The sequence below is a fragment of the Nycticebus coucang genome, chromosome 2 (genome assembly GCF_027406575.1).
Source record: "Nycticebus coucang isolate mNycCou1 chromosome 2, mNycCou1.pri, whole genome shotgun sequence".
NCBI lineage: Eukaryota > Metazoa > Chordata > Mammalia > Primates > Lorisidae > Nycticebus > Nycticebus coucang.
In genome coordinates this window covers 73495009-73519727 of record NC_069781.1, presented here as the reverse complement: position 1 = coordinate 73519727, position 24719 = coordinate 73495009, and positions in this window count along the sequence as shown.

Here is a 24719-nt window from a genome sequence, read left to right as displayed (position 1 = left end):
TTCTATTTGACCCATGTATTATTTGCAAGAGCATTGTTTGGTTTTCAAATATACTAGATTTTAAAGATAAGTTTCTACTATTAATTTCCCTTTTAATTCCAATATGGTTTGCAATTTCTCTTCTTTTAAATTTCTTAATGCGTATTTTATGACCCACAATGTGGTCTATCTTGGTGAGGGTTCCATATGAGCCTGAAAAGAATGTATACTCTGCTAATATGAAGAAAATAGTCTATGGAAATTTATTAAATCCAGTTGAATGATCTTATTGTTGAGTTAAATTATGTTCTTACCGATTTACTGTCTGCTAAATGATTTCATTTCTGAAAGAGAGATGTTGAAGATTTCAGCTAGATTTATCTATCTATTTTTCCTTGAAGATCCAATAGCTTTGTGTCATGTATATGACACTCTGGTCTCAGGTGCATACATGTAGTGGACTATTATGTCTTCTGGGAAAACTAATCATGTCACAGTTATGCAGTACCCTTTATTTATCCCTGTACAGTTTTCTTGTTCTAAAGCCTACTGTGTCTGCAATTATTATAGCGTCTCCTATTTTCTTTTGATTAGTATTAGTATGGGTTATCTTTTCCTATCCATTTACTTGTAAGTTATATATCTCATTGTACTTAAAATGGGGGTTTTTTGGACAGCATGGATTATTTGGGGTCTGGTTTTTTATCTACTCTGAAAATCTTTTAACTGGTTTATTTAGATAATTAACATTTAATATCATACTGATATACTTTGATTGTTTAACATATATATTACTTAAAAATATGCATTAACTATTTTTTATTTGTTTACTTTGTTCTTTTTTCCCACTTTTGTATTTCATACTTTTGTGGCTTTTTGTAGTGTTTTTGACATGGTGGGAAATCAGATTGTATTACCCTCCTCTAATTTGGTAATTTTTTTAGAATCCTGTGGACAATTGGGGTTACCAGGTATGTGATTATTTAAGTTCAGATGGTATTTTTTATGTCTACTGACTGTAACACACATACTTCCATACACACCACAGAAGGAAAGGAAATATCGGTGGAATTCCACAGTCCAGAAAGAATACGTTATTAACACGTGTTCTAGTAAAATAGTTGAAATATTTATGATAATATTCTATATTCTTTATATGGTTTGTGTGTGTGGGAGAGAGAAGAAATTGTTATCATTAAAAAAAATACGGCCTATTTCTGAGCAATGGGCCCTATAAACAACTATCAAATTATACGCTGAACTTTTAAATGTAAACAAGAGCAATATTTATAAGCCTGATTTGTTTGTGGTCAAAATATACTCAAGGTAGCCCTTTTTTTCCTTAGTAAAGTTTATGGACTTGATGTAAGTTATATACTTTTTAAATAAACTTGTAAATACCCTTTGTCCAAAATAAAGTATATGATCTAATTTCCTAAATATTGTTGAAAAGCTTTGTCATCATTTGTCAAGGCTGAACATCAAGTATCTTCAAATACATGTTTAGAGATAGGGGATGGTCAGGATCAGTACTCTTGGATGTTGTTACTTTAAAGAGAAAATCATTGCTCATTTTAAAATAAATTTATTGTTATCTCTCCATTTCATTGTATAATCCTTTCTTAACAATTAATTTTGGATATCTTCATGTCCAGCTGGCATGTGAGGAGCTTAGAAGTAACCATCACCAACACTCTCTTAGATCTACTAAAGAACCGATACATATATATGTTACATCATCAATACTCTCTTAGATCTACTAAACAACTGTTACATGTACCACCTAACCCCAGTGAGAATGGCTCTTACCAAAAAGTCCCAAACAAAAAGAGTGCTGGCATGGATGTGTGGAGAAAGGAGCACTTACACACTTTTGGTAAGACTGCAAAGTAGGACAACCTCTATGGAAAGTAGTATGAAGATACCTCGAAGAATTAAAAGTAGACCTACCATTCAATCCAGCACTTCTACTACTAGATATTTACCCAAAGGAAAAAGAGACATTTTATAATAGAGACACTTGCACTCAAATGTTCATAGCAGCACAATTCACAATTGCAGGGATGTGGAAATAACCCAAATGCCCATCAATACATAAAAAGATTAATAAAATGTGGTATATGTATACTATGGAATACTACTCAGCCATAAAAAATGGTGATCTGATATCTTTTGGAACTACCTGGATGGACCTGGAGCCTATTCTAAACATGTCACATGTAAAGAGGGGAGTAGTTAACTACAGAGCACTTGTGTAGTTCATAGTCCAGAGGCACAGGCTCTCTTAAGAATGTAAAAACAAATGTCACATATACTCTATACTAAATTGGAACTAGTTGGAACTAGTTGATCAACTCTTAAGTCCACATAGGGAAGTAAGACTCAGTGGGTATCAAGTAGATGGGAGGAAGAGTTGTTTTAATTCACACCTAATGGGTTTAATGCACACATTCTGGGTGAAAGCACGCATATAACTTTGACTTAAATGTACAAAACAAACTATATAACCAAAACTTGTACACCCCTGTAATTTAAATTAATATAAATATTTATTTATAATTTAAATATATATATGTCAAAACAAAAAGAATTGAAGTTAGAAGACAAAATGCTATCCCCAAATTAAAGAGTCTGACAGGCAAATATAGACAAGAGCAACTTACTAAAAGAGAAACCCATGAGCAGACACCTTCAAGAGAATAAGTGCCAGAGTAGATAACTTCAGTTGTAATTGATGACTTGCTTAAGGCTCAGTATAGAACAAGTCTGAGAGCTATTAGCTTGATAGGGACTGAGTTATAAGCTAGCCCACACACTTTTTGAGTTTTGCCTCCGGGAGCTGGCCAGGTTCCCACAGTGAATATTGGTAAAAAAAAATTTCCTTATACTCTGGCAAGAGGAGAGAAGTGTAGATTTTGAAATATTCCAAGGTATTTTATTCTTTTTAAATTGTCTGTTCACAATAGAAAATATTTTACTAGAGTTTAAACTATTGGAGTTCTTTTTAGGGCCCACCAAACTAAGAGGAAGTGGATATAGTCTGCTTCAGCCTACTCTAAACATGTCACATGTAAAGAGGGGAGTAGTTTACTACAGAGCACTTGTGTAGTTCATAGTCCAGAGGCACAGGCTCTCTTAATCATGACATTAGAGAATGGTTGCCCCTACACCTTACCACCACCACTCTTACTAATTACCATTGTTCCTTTTACCAAGTATATCATGTCTGCCTATTGAGAAAAAATAACAAGCTATAGTAAAAGGCAAATACATAGTCAAAGTGACACAGCACCTATTAGAACTCAAACCAGATATGACAAGAAATTCAGAATTAATAACTGGGAATTGAAAATAAATATGATAGCATAATGAATAGTCTGTGGGTTCTAATGGGTAATGTAGACAGCATAACAGGTAAACAGATGGATACTGTAAGCAGACAGAAATTCTAAGAAAGAATCAGAATGAAATGCTAGATATTAAGAACACTGTAACTGAGGGAAGAATGTCTTTGATGGTCTCATTAGTAGACTGAAGAGAGCTGAGAAAAGTTTTCTGGAACTTAAGAAATTTCCAGGACTATTCCTTTTCTCTATTTCAGAGAAAAGGAAAATTATGTAGGTCAGAAAACTGTATATATACATATGTACATATTTGTACAATTATAATTTTAAGTATATATATATACTCTTCTTATACTCTTATAAATATAAGAGCATATATAAATATAAAGTATTTATATTTTATTATATAAAATTGTATTTATATTAATTAATATATTTATATTAATATAAAATATTTATATTTTATTATACTCTTATAAATATAAGAGTCTATATAAATATAAATAAAATATTTATATATTTATAAATCTATATGAGTATAATAAGAGTATATATATACTTACAATTATATTTAGAATTGTATATATATATGTATATATACAATTTTCTGAGCTACATAATTTTCTTTTTTGCTGAAGTACTTCTTTTCACATTTCTTAAAAAGCAAGTATACTGGCAACAAATTTCCTCAACTTTTGTTAATCTGAGACAGTCTTTATTTCTCTTTCACTTCTGAAGGATAATATATATTATATATATATACTCTTATAAAGTATATATATAATGTATGTTATATATCTTTATAAAGTATATATAATATATATTTTGTAAAAATATATAAAATGATATATATCTCATTTTATTTTATATATACATATATATAAAGAAAGGAAGAGCAAAGAAATAAATTAAGGTAAAATAAGCATTTTTGTTTTTCCTTTGCTTAATTAATTTAAGAGAAATTATAGAAACTATGCTTTTATTGATGCATATATAAAAATATAAATACATACATGTTTATGTAGGTTATGTATAAATAGAATTAATGACAACATTTATAAAAGGGATGGGAGGGAGAAATTTATAATTTTTTTTTTTTCAGTATAACGTACTTACCCTATCCGTGAACTTGTATTGGAAGAGGAGTTTGTTTAGCTGTAAATGTATATGCTGATTCTAGGGTAACTACTCAAAAAAGAAATATAAATGATGTACTAAAAAAAGAGATAAATGGAATCACATAAAACATTCATATAAAACCCTCAAAATTAGAAAAACAGTGAAACATAAGAATGGACACAAAGAAGAAGAACAACAAATAGCAGCATAAATATGAGTAAAGTTACTTTGACTGTATCAGTAATCACTTTAAATGTCAATGATCTGAATGCACCAAATACAAGAAAGAGATTGTCAGAATGTATCAAAACCAAGACCCACTGTGAGGACTACAGAAACTCTCTTTGAATATTAAGAAACAATCTGGGAGGCCAAGGTGGGAAGATCACTTGAGCTCAAGATACCCTGTCTACTACAAAGAAAAAGCTAGCTGGATGTGGTGGCACACAGCTGTAGTCCTAGCTACGTGGAGCCTGAGGTGGGAGGGTTGAGCCCAAGAGTTGCAGGTTGCAGTGAATATGATGATGCCACTGCTCTTAGCCAGGGTAACAGAGTGAGAGTCTGTCTCAAAAAAAAAAAAAAATTATATATATATATGTTTATGTAGGTTATGTATAAATGTATATATGTATATACACACACACTCACAGAGAGAGATAAAGAGAGAGACAGGTATAAGTAAATGAACTTGAAAGGTTTTTAACACATAGAAATGACAAATACTCAAGGCAATGAATACCCTACATACATGAACATTAGATATTCTATGCATGTAATAAATACGTGTACCCCATGATTCTTGAAAATATTAAGTATTAATAAAGGAAACTTCAAAAAGAGTAAATGGATGGAGAAAGATAAACCATATTAACACTAATGAAAAGAAAACAGGAGAAGCTATAATAATTTCAGAGAGGCCTTTAGAGCAAGAAAAGATATCAGGGATAATGGAGATACTACATAATGATAAAGGGATCAATTTGCCAAAAAGACATAATAATTCTGAACATCTATGCCTCAATTAGATGAGTGTCATATGTGTGAAGAAAAGCTGGTAGAACTGAAAGGAAATAAGACGAATGCACTGGGATAGTTGGAAACTTCCATAATTCTCTATCGGAAATGGATATAGCCAACGGGGAAAAAATCAGGAAGAGCTCAACAATATGATTACTCAACTGAATACAATGAACTTCTATAGACTACTCCATCCAAGATAGCTACAGTACACATTCTTTTTTTCTTTTTTCTTTTGAGACAGAATCTCACTTTGTCACCCTTGGTAGAGTGCCATGGTGTTATAGCTCATAGCAACCTCAAACTCTTGGGCTCAAGCGATCCTCTTGCCTCAGTTTTTCATTTTTAGTAGAGACAGGCTCTCACTCTTGCTCAGGCTGATTTCAAACTCCTCAGCTCAAGCACTCCACCTGCCTTGGCCTCCCAGAGTGCTAGGATTACAAGCGTAAGCCACTGTGACTGGCATACATTCTTTTCATGTTTATTCTTTTAATGGAAGATTCACCAAGATAGACCACATTATGGGTCTTTAACACACCTTCACAAATTTAAAAGAAGAGAAATCATACAATGATTTCATACAATGGGCTCTCAGATCACATTGGAATTAAACCGAAAATCATACAGTGGGGTCTCAGATCACATTGAAATTAAACCAAAAATTAACACAAAGCTGGAAAAATCTTAAAATACTTGGAGATTAGACAGTACACTTCTAAATAGCACATGGGTCAAAGAATAACTCCCAAGAGAAATTTAAAAATATTTTGAACAAATAAAAATGAAAATACAACTTACCAAAAAATGTGGGATGCACTGAAAACATGCTTACAGCAAAATTTATAGCATTTAATACGTGTATTAAAGAAGAAAGATCTATAACTAAAGATCTAAAATTTCATCTTAAAAAACTAGAAAAAGAAGAGCCAACTGAAGCTACAGTAAGCAGAAGAAAATAATACTAATTAGAAAGATACCAATGATATTAAAAATAGTAAATTTTTAAAAAGTAAATCAATATAGAAAAATCAATACAACCAGAAACTGATCCTTTGAAATGATCAATAAAATATATAAGTCTATAACCAGGTTAACTATGAAAAAAATAGAGAAGAGACAAATAATTAGTATCAGGAATGAAACAAGGGACATCAATTCAGTTGTCACAGACATTTAATAATAATATTATGAATAGCTATATGTCCACAAATTTGATAAGATAGTATGATGGGCCGAGTCCTTGAAAAACAGTCTGCAAAACTCACACAAGAAGACAGGCCATTTGAATAGAATTGTATTTATTAAACCAATTGAATAATTGATAACTTTCCAAAGCAGAAACACCAAACCCAAAAGGGTGCATTGGTTATATCTACCAAACATTTATGGAAGAAGTTATAACAATTCTCTACAATCTCTTTCAGAAAATAGAAAGAAGTGGTATCTTGTGCTTTTGATTTGCATTTCCCTGATGAGTGATACTGCTGAGAGCCATTGTATACTTTTTGATCATTTGTACTATCTTCTTTGGAGAAATATCTCTTCGAATCCTTTGACCATTTACATTTTGGGTTGCCTCCTCTCTCTCCTTTCCTCCCTCCCTCTCTTCCTTCCTCTCACTCTGTCACCCTAGGTAGAGAGCAGTGACGTCATCATAGTTCATTGCAACATCCAACACCTGGGCCCTAGCTATCCTCCTGCCTCAGCCTCCCTAGTAGCTAGGACTACAGGTGTATGCCATCCCACATGCCTAATTTTTCTACTTTTAGTACAGACAGGGTCTGGCTCTTGCTCAGGCTGGTTTGAAACTCCTGAGATCAAGCAATCCTCCTGCCTTGGCCTCAGAGTGCTGGGATTACAGGCATGAGTTGCTGTGCCTGGCCAGTTATTTATTTTTCTATTGTTCATTCATATGTGTTCTTTATATATTTGGATAATAATCCATTGTGCAGTGAGGGATGTACACACTTTGACACTTTTTTTTTCCTGTCCTGGGATCCTTTTTTCTTTTTTTGATAGTGTTCTTTGATAAAAATAATTTTTAATTTTGATAAAGTTTCATATAATTTTTTCTTTTGTTGCTTTTGTTTTTTGTGTTATATCCAAAGAATGACTGACAAATCCAATATTGTGAAGATTTCCCTAGATGTTGTTCATGAAATTTTTGTAGTTTTAGCAATCATATATAGGTTTTTGATCCATTTTGAGTCAACATTTTTGAAACTGTAAGATAGGGTCTGTTTTCCTTCTTTCATATGTATCCAGTTTTCTCAGCACCATGTCTTAAAAAGAATATCTTTTACCCCATTGAAAGTTTTTACCTCCTGTAGGAAATAATTTGACTATATATGTGAGGTTTTATTACTATTTTATCCCATTTGGCAGATATAATTTTCTTAGGCCAATGCCAAACTGTTTTAATTCCTGTTGATTTACAGTAAATTTTGAAACTAGGAGGTATGAGTATTCCAAATTTGTTCTTTTTCAAGATTGTTTTGGCTATTTCAGATTCTTTGAAATTCTATAGAATTCCATATTTGATATGCAAAAAATCTTGTGATTTGGATAATGGATTGCTTTGAATCTATAGATTAATTTACATAATATTTTGTCTTAATGATATTAAATCTTCCAATCTGTGAACACAAAATGTCTTTTTGTTTACTTTTTTCTTCTTTATTTCTTTTTTGTTAAGCAAGCCCAGGCCAGGTTTGAGTCTGCCACTCCTGGTGCACAGGGTCAGTGCTCTAATCACTTAGCTACAGGCACCCAGCCACTAGTGTCCTCTTTAATTTCGCTCAAAAATATTTTGTATTTTTCCATGAATAAATTTAGCCCCCTTGATTAAATTTGTTTGAAACCATCTCTTTATTCTCTTAGCAATGGAATTCTTTTCTTTTTGTTCAGATAAAGTCTCACTCTGTTGCTGCAGGTAGAGGGGAACAGCATCATCATAGCTCACTGCAGCCTCATTGCAGCCTGGGCTCAAGCAATCCTTCTGCCCCAACCCCCAGAGTAGCTGGAACTATAAGCACAGTTAAAGCTGGAACTATAGTCAAACAGCCTTCACGGTATTTTCTTAGTTATTGTGTTAAGACATTTATAGTCTACATTTAGTAAATTTCACATGTACCCTTGTAAATTATTTCCTTTCTTAACAACTTATTTTTTATTATATTGAATTGTGATCAACAGACAAAAACTGCTGTGTATATTTAATATATACACAGTAATGAATTCGAAGAGAACTGTACGCTTGTGAAACTGTCACCACATATGGCAGGCACATAAACTTACCATCAACTTTCAGTTTTCCTCCTTCCCTCTTTTTGGTTTTATTTAAAAAGGACATTTTATGTAAGGTCTATCTTCTTTATAAGTATCCAATATAGTGTTATTAACTTTGTACAATATGCTTTACAGTAGATGTCTAGGACTTACTCATCGTGCATAAATGAAACTATGTTCACTTTGATCAGCTTCTCCTGGATTCTTACAACTTCCAGTCTCTGGGAATACCCATTCTACTCTCTGCTCCCATGTGTTTGATTTTAGATATTACCAAACATGTGCGGAATCATATACTATGTTTTGGTCTGGCTTATTTCACTTAGCATAATGTTTTACACATTCGCTAATGTTATAACAAATGGCAGGATTTCCTTCATTTTTAAGGTCCATGATACTCTATTGTATGTAAATACCACAGTTTCTTTATTAATTCCCCTTTAAATGGACACTTAGATTCTATACCTTGGCTTTTCTGAAAAATACTGCAGTGAACAGAGGTACCGATATATTTTTGTGATCCTGGTTTCAATTCTTTTGGATATATACCCAGAAGCGGGAATATCATCATTTCTCCTAGTTCAATTTATTTATTGAGAAAACTCCATTTTTGCTCTCATAATAGCTATGTTTATATATATTTCCACCAATAGTATACAAAAGTTACCTTTCTCCATATTCCTGTCAACATTTGTTATTTTGTTTTTTTCTGTTGTTTGTTTTTATTTTGTTGAGAACTATTCTTACAGATGTGAGTTGATATCTCATTGTGGTTTTTTTGTTGTTGTTTGTTTGTTTCAGACAGTGTCTCAGTCTGCTGCCTTGGGTAGAGTACGGTGGCATCATCATAGCTCACAGCAACCTCAAACTCTTGTGTTCAAGCTATCCTCTTGCCTCAGCTTTTCTCTATTTTTGGTAAAGACAGCAACTCACTCTTATTCAGGATGGTCTGGAACTTTTGAGCTCAGGCAATCCACCTGCCTCAGCCTCCCAGAGTGCTAGGATTATAGGTGTGAACCATTTCACCCGGCCTCTCTTTGTGTTTTTTAACTTACATTTCCCTATTGATTGATGTTGAGCACCTTTTCCCATACCTGTTGTCCATTTGTTTGATGTCTTTGGAGAAATATCTATTTAGGTTCTTTGCCTTTGTTTTAATAAGACATTTTGTTGTTGTTTTTTAACTAATGAGTTAAAGAAGTTTTTTTGTTTGTTTTTTGAGATGGGGTCTCACTCTGTTGCCCAGGTTACAGTGAAGTGGCATCATCATAGCTTACTGCAACTCAAGGTCCTAGACTCAATCCATCCTCCTGCCTCAGCCTCCCAAGCTGTTGGGGCTACAGGTGCATGCCAACATGGCTGGCTAATTTTGGGGGGTGTTGCTCTCAGTCAGGCTGGTCTCAAAATCCAGGACTCAAGCAGTTCTCTCCCTTTGGCCTCGAAAGTGCTAGGAATACAAACATGAGCCACCATGCCCAGCCGGAAGTTTCTTGTACAAGGGCTGTCCAGAAAGCATCCAGTCATCATTTTCATGTTATATTGCTAGATACTTTCAGACAGTCTTCATATATTTAGGATATTAATACTTTATCAGATATATATTTTGCAAATATGTTTCTCCATTCTGATAATTACTTCCTTTGCTGTGCAGAACATTGTAATCAATGCAATCTATTTTTGCTTTTTTGGCCTATACTTTTGGAGTCATATTCAAAATACCATTGTACAGATCAAGGCCAATAATCTTTTTCTTTATTTTTTTTCTAATAGTTGTATTTTTTAGGCCTTAATTTAAGTCTTTAATCATAGTTGATCTGGTTTAATTGCTATATATAGCATGAGATGAGAGTTCAATTTTATTCTTCTGATTGTGTTTATCCTATTTTTCCAGCACCATTATTGAAGCATCTGGAATGATCTGTATATGTCTTTAGGTCAATTTGGTCTATAACATTGTTCATGCCCACTGTTTCCTTGATTTTCTGTTTGAATGATCTATCCATTGTATTTTTTGTATGGTTCTGTTTGTATGATCTATCCATTGTATTTCCTTGATTTTCTGTTTGAATGATCTATCCATGTATTTTTTTGTACATGGGGTCTTGTCCTATTGTCCAGCCTGGTCTCAAATTCCTAGATTCAATCTTTCCTCCTGCTTGGACCTACCAAAATATAGGAATTATACAATTTTCCCCTTCGGTCTCTCAGTATGTACTTGATATATGTATGTGCTTCCAATATTAAGTGCATATACAGATAGTGCCAGAAAAATGTGTGCATATTTTAAGAAAGAAAAAATCTGTATTAAATTTTTACTACTCAAGTCATGTTTGACTTCTGCAATTACAAGAGGTGCTCAATGTGACTTGTATTCATTTTTTGTTATTGGTATATATTGAGTATTACAATTTTAATACAGTGTTTTCCTTTTTTAAAATTGGTGTACATATTTTTGGTGCCCTCTGTATATTTACAATTGTTGTATCCTCTTGATGAATTAACGCTGTTATCATTTTTCTCTGTGACAGTTTTTCACTTAAGGTCTATTTTGTATGATACAAATACAGCCACACCTTTTATTTATTTATTTATTGGTTACCATTTGCATGGATATCCTTTGCCATCTTGTGTGTGTCTTAAAGCTAAAATAAGTGTTGGGTAGGCAGCCTAAAGTGAAGTTGAGTCTTATTTTCGTGGCTTTTAATAAATTATTCAATCCCTCTATGTTTTTGATTAAAGAAGTTAATATTTACATTTGTAGTAATTGTTGATAGGTAAGGGCTTACTACTGCCATTTTGTTAAATGCTTTCTGAATGTTTTGAAATTCTGTTCTTCTGATCTTTCTTTGTGATTTGATGAAATTTTTGTAGTAGTATGTTTTGATTCCTTTCTTTTATGTATCTAATATAGGTTATTTTCTTTGTGGCCATCATGAGACTTAGTAAGCTATCTGTAATGATTTATTGAAGCTGATTACAATGTAACTTCAATCACATACAAAAAACTCAACAATTTTAACTCTCTTCCCTGCCCCTTGTTTTGTGCTATTAATGCCATAATTTTCATGTTTTAGATATTTTGGATGCTTCAACCATTAATGTTGCTAAGGTTATTTTTAACACTTTTTACTTTTTACTTTTATACCTGAATTAAGAGGGAATTATGCACTACCTTTACAGTTTTAGAGTATTTCTGCATTTAAGTATTCCCTTACAGTGAATTTTATACTTTCATGTGATTCATGTCATTAGTCAGAGTTCTTCGGTTACAACTTGTAGAAATCCCTTAAGTATTTCTTGTAAGGCATAATTAATGGGTGATGAATTCTTACAGAATTTTTTATGTCTTTTTTTGTTCATTTGTTTTATTGTGTTTTGTTTTGGTGTGGGAAAGTCTTTATCTACCATTCATCTCTCAGTGACTGGGTTAAATGTCACAATATCCTTTATTTGGTGGGGGTTTTATTCCACTCTCCTACAAGGTTTCGGCTGAGAAATCTACTAGACTTATACTGGTTCCTTTGTATGTGATGGGTTACTTTTCACTTGCTGCTTTCAAAAGCTTCTCAATGTCTTTCGCTTTTAAGAATTGGATTTTTGTGTGTCTCAACAAAGATTTCTATATTTTACCTATTTGGGGAATCTTTGGACTTCATGGATGTTCATGAATGTTTACGTGCTTCTCCAGAATAGTGATGTTTCCTTTATTAAATCTCTATGTATGTTTTCTGCCCCTTTCTCTATTACTGTTCCTTTTGAGACTCTCATAATCTGTACTTTGGTTTGCTTGATGTTGTCCCATAAGTCTCATAAGTATTCATCTTTCTTTTGCTTTCTCTTTCTTTCTATTTATTTTTTTGGCTCTTCTGAGTGTATAATTTTTTGACATTTCATAAATTTAATTGCAAGAAAATGCAAATTCTACAAATAATAAATCCAAAACAACTTTATAAACAAATTTATAATGAATACACATTAATGAGTTAATGTGGTTGATAAAGAATTCTTACAAATCAAAAATTAGCAACAGTGGCCTGAAGTTTGGGCTTGCCGAGAGATGTCTTCTCACCTCAGAAAACGCAGGGAGTTTTGCAAGTGAAATTGCATCTGCTGGGCAGAAGTGCAGCAATCCAGTCTTCTGAAGAATCATTTCCTCCTTTACATAACTGATTTCAGAAGTTTCTGAATCTTTTGCTATTTTATAAACTTGACATTATCTAATTAAACCCATCAGCGTCTTTATGCCTATCACCTATTCCCTACTATTTTGACAACTACACAACAGGTCAGTTATTTAAATGGGCAATTGATAATTCTCATGAGAATATGAATCACCACTAAGAATATATCTTAGACAAAGTTTTTTGTCTCTCAAGAAACTGTGTTTCAGAGAAAATAAAAATGAGAAACTTAGTTTTCCCCAGGACCTATTTATCTCTCTCTGAAATTTTTGCCTTATCAGAGCATCTCACATTGGTTCTATTTGATTCTCTGTAGAGAAGATGGCAAAGAGCCTGGGTGTGGTAAGTTGCCTTCCACTTCTGGGGCAGCATTGTTATCCTGTCCTGGCCTTAAGTTTGCTGGGCATTGTCCTCATCCTTCTGGGTTTGAATCTCCATTTCAGACAGAACTCTAGTTGGCTTTATTACAGGCAGCTGCTGGCTGCTGAGGTTCTGAAGCCCTTTCTTCAGTTCTCTTGCTCATGGCCTCCTATCTGTACCATCTCCCGGCTTCCAGCTTCCAATGTATATTCTCAGGGTTGCTCATGCTTTCTTAGAAAAAATCATTTTGATTTGAGATCAGACCCCTTATTCTTTTATAATTCATGAGCAATGTCCTACCAATTGCAAGGCCAAATCAGCCTGCTTGAAATGGGATAGGGATGGTCATATCAGACCAAATATCAAGGTCTAATGAACAAGTTCTTGGTTGCAGCTGCACTTCTGCAGTGCTGATCCCTTTACACAAGGTGTTCTCTCCTCTTTTTTCTTCAAATAGTCTTTGTGTAAGGGCACAAGTCCTGTTGGATTGGCTAACACACTTATACTATGATCTCATCTTGTCTTAACTAGTAACATCTGTAATTACACTATGCCCATGGAGATCCCATTCTGAGATACAGGTATTTAAGGTTTCAAAGTATGACTTTGAGATCACAATTCAATCCACAAAAGACTCTGAGAAGAAACCCAGACAGGATGATGCAGGACAGTTGAAATAGCACACCTTGGGGGTAGAGGGGTGCAGTGAGGGGATATGGAATAATAGAACTTGGCTACAGAGTGAAAAATGCACAATGTGCCCAGATTAGTAGAATTAGAAAAAGGCAGAGCCTCTGTGATTAAAGGTCTTTCAACACGTAGAAATGAGGTTAGGAATGCAGCAAAAAGACCAAGCTCGGGGTGATTCACCTCTTTGATGAGGGAATTAGAGTCGTAACTATGGGTAAAAAAGCAATCCACAAGGGACTATTGATTTGTGGGCAGGGGACCCAGAGGGAAGTGAAGAGTCTGTATTGGGCAAAAGTCCAAAGCAATGGTGCTTTAGAGATGCTTGTGAGGGTCATCAGGCTGAGGAAAATCATGCCTAATCCCTCCCACCACCTAATCACTCCTTCAGTTCCTTTTTAAATCCTATACTTCTAGTATTAAACTAGAGCAGTTGATGCTCCAACTGTTGGATTCTTTCTATTTTAGAAATGGTAAATATTAAGAAATATATCCGTGTGAATATGTAGAAGACTATCTGTATAATTATTTATGTCAGTTAAAATTATTTAAGCATAAAAGAAGCCTTACTAGTGAAACAATGGAGTTCATTTGGAGCAAAAATTCAAATTTCTTTATTATCAATTAAGACTATTTTCAAATAATACTTCACTAATACCAAAAACCCACCCTTCAACTCAAGTAGAAAATTGCAGCCTTTGTGGTTCTGTGTTCATACAGTCTATGTTGACAGAGTTGATTAAAAACTTTCATAACTTTTATAGATACTAGGGGTTAGGTGTGTATAAAAAAAGATGTCGGTGAAAGTTATAAAGCTTTTTTTTTTTTTTGTAGAGACAGAGTCTCACTGTACCGCCCTCGGGTAGAGTGCCGTGGCGTCACACGGCTCACAGCAACCTCTAACTCTTGGGCTTATGCGATTCTCTTGCCTCAGCCTCCCATGGCCAGGGTTGGGTTTGAACCCGCCACCCTCGGCATATGGGGCCGGCGCCCTACTCACTGAGCCACAGGCATTGCCCCAAAGCTTTTATGATCATTATAAAGTTAATAAGATTCAAAAGCAATTGATACAATTCTACCATTAATAAAAAAGACAAGGAGACATTTTCAGCAAAAAAAAAAGGATTAATGTTCAAGAGAAAGTAATATTATACAGAGACAATATTATTACAGAGCTGGTGAAATACCTAAACACAGAAAATGGTTTCTCATGATCTAATAGTCAGTGGTGACTGAATTGGAACATCGTGAAATTGTTATTAAAATACATATGATGATGGATGAGAAGACCGCAATGATTCTACTTTGAACATATTGTGTATACAGCTCCATGATCACAAACTACTTGACAGCATTTTTGCTCAGTTTCATCTCTTTTTTGTCGGGAAAGTACTATCTTTTTCAAAAATGGTGGCCCTTCAGACAGTGTTGCCTTCTGCTCCAGTGACAAATTAGGAATGAATTCAGACATCATATCTAAGTTTCTTTCATCTTTTTTGACGGAGGGTGACATCATTACTGTGAAGTTAAAAACAAGAAAAGATGGGAGGTGAGGAAAATATTCATGTAAAAGAGGATCATAAAAATTATGATATTTCCATAATATAATTAAAACATATAGGATCAACAAGTGTCCTGACATCTGAATATAATTAAACATATAGGATCAAAAAGTGTCCTGACATCTAAACAATTTGCTGTGTTTAGGGTTGGACACCTCCAAGTACTATATAATATTAAAAAGGATTGGCTGACTCCACTGTCCCCTTCTGTGGACTCTTCCTAAGACCTCACTGTATACTTTTTTGGGCTAATGGATATACCAAGATTCAACAGTAGGCAATATATCCATATAACAACATTATGCTTGTACCCCTGAAGTTTATAAAAATAAATAAATAAATACTAACACCATAACACTTTTGACTCTCCCTGATAGTGTTTTGTTTGATAACTTACAATTGCATTATGTACTGCATAGGAATAAGGACTTCTTAAAATAATCATAAATTTTTGTAATAGAAAGATGAATATATTAAATCTATATCTACATAAATCTATACATCGATATCTCTACAGGTACCAAATATTAGCATAATTACCCACAAGTACTTTCCATGTTTTATTAAATGTATCTACATTTTTCAAAGCCTTTAAATGAGCATTTTCATTTATTTACTCAGAAAAAGTGAAATTTAAACACAAACTATAGGACAACATGCTTTTCCATAGTTTACATTAAAAAAATTTTTTTGACTCTGTGGCATTCTTCTCTTTTTCATAGTGAATAAAATAAACTCTGATCACAACGTAGGAAAAGTAAATAACTTTGAAATCATATAAATCACATGAAATCAAAATGTGTTTACTGTCATAGTGACTTCAACATAGAAGTCACTTCATGATTTAATGTAGATATATGTGTGTAAACATACACACACACATTATACAGCAAGTGTTAATCAGAATAAACAAAATATGTGTATATATATGCATATATATACACACACACAGAGGGTACAAAAAATGTATATACACATTTTAAGAAAACAAGCTGTCCTGTTGGTGTCTGTTGCTTGTTGGTGCTAGCATTCATTTGATTAATGCCATCTTTTGAGAAAACATCATACTACATATCGATACCATAATTCAACTTCAAAAAGTAATGCATAGATAACACCTCTTAAAATGTGTATACATTTTTTAGCATCCCTGGTATACATCTCTTATAAGACTTTCTGGATTCACACATTGCCTATTGAAGTCTGTGTTATTTATACTAAATGTAAAACAATTTACATTGGCTTTTTGGAATTTATTTCAATATGAGCCATTAGACTGAATAGAATAGCCCCTACCTCTTTGGGAAGCTGCCCTTCCTAGTTTTAACTTAGTTTACAATTTATCTTTACGAATACTCTATGACTTGGAAAAGTTGAAAAACTATTCTGGAACTAAATTATCCTCAAATCTGAAATTTCGCTTTTAAGAAATCCATTGCAACTTCTAATGCTGAAAGGGTTAATCAGATCTTATGCCATGATGGTCTGAAGAGCAATCTTCCCTTGTCTGTGGTCCCCTTCAATTTCCCCTCCAGTCACACAGGCACTTCTCTTCCTCTCCCATCTCCTCTCCATCACCTACAAGACCCCATACAAAGACAGAGGGCAGGTTGCCTTCCTTAGGATGCATTAAAAAAAAGTTTTTTAAGGGGACATTTCCAATAGTATAGGCCTCAGCCCCAGCTTAAAGACAGAGGAGGAAATCATTAAATCTGTTATTTCAGTCTCCCTTCCAGGACCCTAACAGAGATCTCAGAGTGCTACCCCTTTCCTGTCAACAGCAAACAGGCTTGATAACCTCACTGCCCCCTTTCCTCCCAATTTGAGATGCCAGGTGCTGGTGCTCTATTGCCCCCACACACCTGCTTTCTGGCCCGCCTAGGTTTCTATGGGGTCTGTGGGTGCACCCCGCCTCTTGATGGTGTTCAAGCAGAGTCATTTCCTTTGAGGTTTCCCTGTACTCCCCACCCTGCAGCCCCAGCTGCCAGATGGGAAGGGCACCAAGAGCCTCTCAGGTGAGGCAGTTGGCTATTCCAGCAGCTACCCGCCCACACCTCCTGGTAATATTCCCAGTGAGATGCTTCCAGTAAAAGCATGTTACAAAGGAAAAGCCCAGACTTGCAGAACTCTCGAAGCTGGTTGATTCAGGCCTAGTTCAGAATGCTTGGAGCCCAAAGGCAACTACGGGTGTGGAAAGGCTGGTTTGGGGGGTTCTTGCCTGTGAGAGGTCCAGATTCCAGCGGCGGCTCCTCCTGGATATTGGAGCTTCTGTCGTTGGAAGTGTCACAAGATCTACGGAAGTCATATCCAAAGACCTCCATACAAGAACTCATCTCTGCTGGGCTTTCTCTGGGGAGCTGGCTCAGCAACAACCAAACTATTGACAGCTCCGACCAGAACAGCCTGGGCATCCTGGACCTGGTGTGTCCTGTTCTCAGCGTTTGAGCCTCTCTACGGACTGTTGCTGCTTCTGGGTCCAGCTGGGCTCTAGGTTGCTTTCTTCAGGTTTCCGCCAGGCTTTTATTTCCTTAGGACTGCCATTCAGTAAGGGAGGCAGTTGTCCCAGCCACGCCGCTTTCCCACCCGCCTATCGCGAACTTCCCTCTTCAGCACTAACTCTCAGTGCTTGCCCTCCGCATGTTCCGTATCCCTCTTTGCTCCCAATGTTCTGCATTTGGTTTTAAACTTGAATTTTCCACTTCTTTTGTTTTTCCTTTCCTTCTCCACTACTGTTTTTATGCTTACTAAAATGTCGATAATTTTTTTTTTTTTTTTGTAGAGACAGAGTTTCACTTTATTGCCCTTGGTAGAGTGCCATGGCATCAGACAGCTCACAGCAACCTCCAACTCCTGGGCTTAAGCGATTCTCTTGCCTCAGCCTCCGGAGTAGCTGGGACTACAGGCGCCCACTACAATGCCCCGCTATTTTTAAAGACGGAGTCTCACTCTGGCTCAGGCTGGTCTCAAACCTGTGAGCTCAGGCAATTCACACACCTCAGCCTCCCAGAGTGCTGGGATTACAGGCATGAGCCATCATCCTTGGCCCCTACATTATTTTTTTGAGAGGGTTTTATTATGATTTTTATGTTGTATTTTGTCAAATGCTTACTTTGTTATTCATTATGATGATCTTAGGATTTTTATTCTTCATTCTGTTAATGTGATATACATCACATTTAATAATTTTCATCTGTTGAACCATTCTGATATCGCAGGTGGGGAAAATCCCATTTTAATAAGGTATATATCCTTTTTAATGTACTGGTGAACTTTTTCTGGTATTCTTTAAGGTCTATTTTTATGTGTTCATCAGTGATATTGGTCTAGAATTTTTTTTCTTGTAGTATCCTTTTCTGGTTTGGGTATCAAGGTAATACAGGTCTTGTAAAATGGGGTTAGGAGTGTTCCTTCATCCTTCATATTATGGAATGTTTTGAGTAGATTTGGTATTAGTTTTTTATTTGGTTGGTTTTGAGTTTTGGGGGGGGTTATGTGTTGTTGTTTTTTTTAATCTTTTATAGAATTTACCACAGAAATCAGGAAATCTTCAGCTTTTCATTCTTGAGATGTTTTTTGATTATTGATTCAATCTCCTTACACATCATTGAACTGTTAAGATTTTCTATTAATGATTCATTCTAGGTAGGTTGTATTTTTATACAAATTTATTCACTTCTTTTAAGCATTCAATGTATTGCCTATAATTGTTCAGTGTTCTATAATATTTTGGGTTTTTGTGCTATCAGTTTCAATGTCGCATCTTTCATTTCTAATTTTATTTATATGAGTCATCTCTCTTTATTGCTTATTTATTTTTGACAAAGGTTTTTTATTTATACTTTCAAGAAATGTAGTCTTGGTTTTTCTACTGTGTTCCATTCTTTATTTCTGCTATGACCTTTAAAATTTTTTTTCTGTTTACTTTGTTATTCTATTCGAGGTTTCTTTGGAGTAAAACTTTGCTTGTTTATTTAGTAACAGTCTTTGTTGATAGAGGCCCATACTTCTAGAAACTTCATTTTTAGAATTGTCTTATTTGAAATGTAAAGAAGTCAGTTGTTTACTTGAGATTTTTATTCCTTTTTATATAAATGTGTATTGCTATAAACTTTCCTGTTAGAATTGCTTTTTCTGCACTCCATAAATTTGTTAGGTTGTATGTCCATTTTCATTTGTCTCAAGACATTTTTTAATTTATCTGTTAATTTCTTCCTTGACCCATTATTTGTTCAGAGCATACTGTTTAATGTCTATGTATTTGTGAATAGTCTGAAGTTCCTCCTGCTATTTCTAATTTCTTTGAGTCATCAGAAAAAATTATTAATTACATTATAATCTTAAAGTACATAACACTTGTTTTTTATTTGTTTGTTTTGTTTTTCCTAACATATTATCTATCTCCTTGGAGACTGTCCTGTGTGTGCCTGAAGAAATTGTGCATTCTACCACCATTGGATGGAAGGATCTATATATACAACTCCGCTCTTAACTTACTCATTTTCTACCTGCATAATTCATCCATTGCTGAACATAGGGTATTTAAATTTCAAATTATTATTGCACTGCTGTCTATTTCTCCCTTCAGATATGTTTTTACTTACCTTACCCATGTATAAGTAGGTACCTTGATGTTGAGCACATATGTATTTATAATTATTATATCCTCTTAAAGAATTAACCCTGTTATCATTATGGAATGACTTTTTTTCATCTTGTGACTGTTTTTGACTTAAAGTTTATTTTATCTGATATAAATGTAGCCACCCCCAGCTTTTTGTTCTTCTGGTTACTATTTACATTGAATACTTTGTTCCATCTTTCCATAGCCAGCCCATGTGTGTCCTGAAGTAAAGTGAGTCTCTGGAAGATGGTATATAGTTGGGTCTTGTTTTCCTTTTTCTTTTTCTATCATTCAGCCCCTCTACATCTTTTGATTGACAGATTTAACCTGTTTAAATTTAACATAGTTATTGATAGGTAAAGACTTACTGCTCCCATTTTGTTAATTACCTTCCACTTGTTTCACAGTTCTGTTGTTCTCTTCTTCCTCTCTTGGTGTCTTCCTTTGTGATTTGATGAAATTTTTGTAGTGGCATATACATGGGTTTAAAAGCTCATATCTACTATCATTTCTAGTAAGGCATGTTTAGTGATGATAAATTCTCACAGTTATTTGTTTAGTAAAGTATTTCTCTCTCCTTTATTATTCATGAAGTGACATACCATTCCTCACTCTTTCCTTTTCTTTTATCTTTATGTCAGTCTATGTTATTTCAAATGATGTGTCTTTGAGCTCAGTCATTCTTTCTTCTGCTTTATCCAGTCTTTTGTTCTACCTATGAATTTTTCACCTTAGTCTGTGTTCTTCAACATAGACTTTCTATTCAGTTCTTTTCTATGTTTTTTATCTCTTTGTTGAATTTCTCATTTTGATTATGTACTATTTTCCTGATTTAGTTCAGTTGTCTAAATGTATTCCCATAGAGCTCACAGAACTTATTTAAGATGCCCATTTTGAGTGGTTTGTCAGGCAAGTTATAGATCTCCCTTTATTGGAGAGATGTAGGTTACAGGTGGTTTATTTTTTCCCTTTGTTGGTGTTATATTTTCCTGATTATTCATGATCCTTCTGGCTTTGGGTTCATGCCTGTGCATTTGAAGTAGTAGGGACTTCTTCCAATCTTAACAGGTTGGTTTTGGCAGGAAAATCAGCCATTTAACCCATATAGCTTCTGAAAAGGTTGTCTGGTGGGGCTCATAGGCATGCTTGTTGTTGACTTTGTTGAGGGGGAGGCTGACTTGATGTCTTAAACAGAGACCTAACTCCTGTGGGTTCACTGACTTCTCTGTGATGCTCTACTGATATCAGTGCACTTATCATACTTTACTTATCCATGCCCCACACTGACCTGGAACACGTTGTGGACAGTGGCAAGCACACAGCACCTACCGAAATTATGTCAGTTGAAGAAAGTTAAAAGGAATTGATAATGAGGTATTAGCAGTTAATTTGGACAGAGGGGAAAAAAAACCAAATACAGTAGAAGCTCTGTAAGTTAAGCACCCAAGGGACTGTAACTAACTGGCCAACCTAAGGAACTAGACCTATTGTACTGATACATACATGTGATGCATATCTGGTCTATGAAAATTAGGTCAAGTTAGGGTTGTGGTCAGGGTAGGGAGGTGGTCAACTATGGATGTTCTACTGTAATAGGACCTGACAAAATTAAAAACTGGTCATATGATAAAGGCAGTGAATACAGACTTGATCCCAGAAATCCCACCCCCAGGGAATTTGTAGAGGAGGGGATGATGGGGATGGACCAGGCCTCGGTCTGGGGAGCTACCTTCTCTTTCTGGGGCATCATCTTTGGGCTGTCCTAACATTAAGTTTGCTGGGCTTTGCCCTAATGATTTCGGTCGGAATCTGATTTCAGATAGCACTTTTGCCCGCTTTATTGCAAGTAACTGATAGTTTTGCAGCCCTTTCTTCAATTGTCTTTCTCATGGCCTTCTATCTGTATCATCTTTCAACTTCCATTGCATTTACTCAGAGTTTGCTTATGGGTTCTACATAAACTTGATTTGAGAGCAGATCTGCTACTGTTTTATATTTCATGACCAATCTTTTACCATCTACTTTTCATCTTCTGTGAATTCATCACTTTTCCTCTGATTTAACAACAGCAAACAACTCATACCTAATCCCTAAACACTTCTAGAACTGAAATTTTTGCTTTTTAAAAAGTTAGGCTAAAATGTTTAACTTTGCTATAGTTATAGATTTACAAAGAAACATAAATAGTAAAGGAGAGACAGTCTGACTACACGTTTTCCAATTTCTCCAAAATTGAAAAAGCATCTTCTGAAACAATAGGACAGTATCTTAACCAGGATATAGCCAGGAAACAATCATGATTTAAATCAGTTTCATTACCACAATAGTTGCTTAAAGTCACACAGACTTTTCACTTGTACCTCAAACTGGTTCTTAACCTGTGATAAAAATGATTCTTCATATTTTAATTTTGTCCTTCACGAATGTCTTATAAATGGAATCATGCAGTTTATAGCTTTTGGTGATTGGTTTTTTCTCTCAGCCCAGTTATTTGGGGGAGTTATCCAGGTTGCTGTGTTTGTCACTACTTGGTTATTTGATTTTGTGTGCTATTCTATGGCACATATGTACCACAATGACTTTAGCCAAGACATTTTGCTTAGTTTCAGTGTTTGACTATTAGAAACAAGCCTTTATATATATTCATACACATCTTTGTAGAAAGGTTTAAAATCAAGAACTGTGAGCCCTCAAACTTTGTTTTTGGTTTTTTCAAAAGACAGTTTTGGCTCTTTGGGGTCCCTTGAGATATCATATTAATATTAGGAAGGATTTTTTTTCTCTCTCTCTCTCAGCAAAAAATGCTGTTGGGATGAATCCATGGCCCCCTTTTGGACATCTCAACAATATTTATCTTCTATTTTAGGAAAATCCATGAACATGTTATGTATTTCTATTTATTTATGTCTTCTTTAACATCTTTCAACAATGTTTTATAGGTTTCTCCTTAAGTATAATCCAGAGTACTTTATTGTTTTTATGATATTAGAAATGGAATTCTTTTCTTAATTTTATTTTTCGATATTTATTGGCAATCAATTTTTGCATTTTGATTTTGTATCCTGCTTCCTTATATAAACTATCTATTCTCGTAGAGTTCTAGTAGCTGTTTTTAAACCTTTAGGTCTATAAGATCATATGGTCTACAGGCAGAGATTATTTTATTTCTTTTCCAAAGTTCATGCTTTTTTTTTTTTTTTAATCTGATTGGTTTGTCTAATACTTCCAATACCGTGCTGAATATAAGTGGTTAAAGAGGACATACTTGTATTGTCCCTGATCTGTGCAAATAAGCTTTTTGTCCTTCATTGTTAAGAGTTATAATAGCTATGGGTTTTATATGTGAAATAAATTAAGCTTGCATTTGACAGTTTCTCATGAGAGTTTTTGGCATACTTTAGTCACAGATGAATTTTGTATTATAAAGTATCAGATGAACCTGCTATTCTTTTATATGTCACAATCAATAACATCTCTCTAAATACCTCATGTCTTCAATACATTTTTATGTTTTATGTGACTTCTTCCAACATCAGTCAACTCACATCTCATTTCTATGACTCTTAGGACTTTGAAAATTTTTCTAAATTAATTTTTGAACTTTAAGATAGTATGGAATCATACAAGTGAAGGACTGAAATAATGCAGAGAAATCCTGTTTATGCTTTACCTTTTTCCCAGTGGTAAAGTCTTGGGAACTATTATATACTACAATGTCACAACTAGAATAGTGACATTGATATAATCAAGATAAAAAACAAACAAATTTGGTTGATAAAATGCTTTATCAACCAAATGGTTATGTAATGTATAAAACAAAGAGAGAAAGTGAAAGATACAGACCAAAGGATTGATCTTCCTTTTCTGTCTCTATCTACATTTATATCTATATCTAGTTCAGGTCCTGGTTTCTGCTGTACACTTCTCAGTGACAGAGCCAAACAGGGTTAGAGACTCCACAATAAGTGGTACCCTAGGGAACTGACAAAAGCTTTTGGCAAAGATCTTCTGTACCCAGGAAAAGATACAAGCAGTGAATTTGGAGGATCGTGCAGACTAACACTGAGTGTGTTGAGGCAGGAATGCCTGAACACTGTGGGCCCAGAGATGTGATGCTTTGGTGTTAAGACCCTGGGGTTCAAGACACAACTTGAAGTCATAATAAAATAATGTCTGTGGATAAATTTCTTCCCCAGAGACAGTTTGATTTTTATTCATTTGTGAAAAGTGAAGTCAGATATTTCTTGCACATGTGCAACTGTGCTTATAAATTTATGACTGCTAACATGAAAAAGGATCTTAGAGTTACCCAATTTGTCATTTAAAAAATATTTACATCTCTTAGAAGCATGAGAGAACTCTAGTTTGACAAACAATCGAATTTGTTTGGGAACCAAAAATGAAAAGAAAAAACATCTTGTGTTCAATCTGATTGTTGCAAAGAATGTCAAAAAGACGAAGTATGTCCACTTTGACACAAGTAAATTGATATAAGTTTTTTAGTCTTATGTTCAAATGGCCCAAATTAAAAATGTCCATGAACAAATTTATTATCATTTAT